Raw genomic sequence first — 1754 nt, 5'->3', positions numbered from 1 at the left:
GTGGGGGATGGGGCCTCTTGGGTGGGAAGGGGTGGTTCAGGACAGTCCAATTGTCTTTCAAATCTACGGTAGAACTCGTTCAGGTCGTTGGCTAGGCGGGAGTCGTTAGTGGTGTGGGGCGCTCTGGGTTTGTAGTTGGTGATGTGCCTGAGCCCTTTGGCAGACAGAAGCAGCGTCGTTAGTAGAGAACTGGTGTTTTAGTGTCTCTGAGTACAGTCGTTTAGCCTCTCTCACCGCTTTGCTAAACCTGTTCTTCGACTCCTTGAATCTGTCTCTATCCCCACTCCTAAACGCTTCCTCCTTCTCCAACCTCAACCTTTTGAGCTTTGCTGAGAACCAGGGCTTGTTGTTGTTAAAGTTCACCCTGGTACGTGTTGGGATACAGCAGTCCTCACAGAAGCTGATGTACACAGCCTCTGTGAGTTCATCCAGACTATTGGTAGCAGTCGTGAACATATCCCAGTCAGTACAGTCTAAGCACGCCCGCAAATCTTCCACAGCCTCACTGGTCCACTGTTTAGATGTCCTCACAGCAGGTTTACAGAGTTTTAGTTGCTGCCTGTATGCACGAATCAGGTGGACCAAGGGAGTTCTGTGCGAGCCGAACAGCCCCGTGACCCACAAGAGAAACATCCCTGCCAAATTCGAGCGTTTGACGGGGTCTATCCGTGAAAAAATATTCACGTTTTTGAGTGCACATGCATTTCTGCTGCAAATGCCTCTGGAAGTTTCATGCCGTTCGTATGCCAATTGTGGCAACACGAAAATGACCCGTTTTCCCATTCCGAGGGATTTCTGTGCGACCCTAACAGCCCCGTGAGCCACAAGAGACACATCCCCGCCAATTTCTAGCGTTTCACGGGGTCTATCCGTGAAAAATATAGACGTTTTTGAGTGCACATGCATTTCTGCTGCAGATGCCTCTGGAAGTTTCATGCCGTTCGTACGCAATGTGGCAACACGAAAATGACCCCTTTTCCCATTCCGAGGGATTTCTGTGCGACCCTAACTAACAGCGCCCGTGAGCCACAAGAGAGACATCCCCGCCAATTTATAGCGTTTCACGGGGTCTATCCGTGAAAAATATAGACGTTTTTGAGTGCACATGCATTCCTGCTGCAAATGCCTCTGGAAGTTTCATGCCGTTCCTATGCAATGTGGCCACACAAAAATGACCCGTTTTCCCATTCCGAGGCATTTCTGTGCGACCCTAACAGCCCCGTGAGCCACAAGAGAGACATCCCCGCCAACTTCTAGCGTTTGACGGGGTCTATGCGTGAAAAATATTAAAATTTTTGAGTGCACGTGCCTTTCTGCTGCAAATGCCTCTGGAAGTTTCATGGCGTTCCTATGCAATGTGGCAACACGAAAATGACCCCTTTTCCCATTCCGAGGGAGTTCTGTGCCACCCTAACAGCCCCGTGAGCCACAAGAGACACATCCCCGCCAATTTCTAGCGTTTCACGGGGTCTATCCGTGAAACATATAGAAGTTTTTGAGTGCACATGCATTCCTGCTGCAAATGCCTCTGGAAGTTTCATGCGGTTCGTACGCAATGTGGCAACACGAAAATGACCCGTTTTCCCATTCCCAGGGATTTCTGTGCAACCCGAACAGCCCCGTGAGCCACAAGAGACACATCCCCGCCAATTTCTAGCGTTTCACGGGGTCTATCCGTGAAAAATATCAATTTTTTTTTGACTGCACATGCATTTCTGCTGCAAATGCCTCTGGAAGTTGCATGCGGTTCGCAT

Source organism: Petromyzon marinus, unplaced genomic scaffold (assembly GCF_048934315.1).
Source record: "Petromyzon marinus isolate PM22_M1 ecotype Great Lakes invasive population unplaced genomic scaffold, UKy_Petmar_22M1.pri1.0 PM_G_Scaffold_52, whole genome shotgun sequence".
NCBI lineage: Eukaryota > Metazoa > Chordata > Hyperoartia > Petromyzontiformes > Petromyzontidae > Petromyzon > Petromyzon marinus.
Note: the sequence above shows the minus strand (reverse complement) of the source record.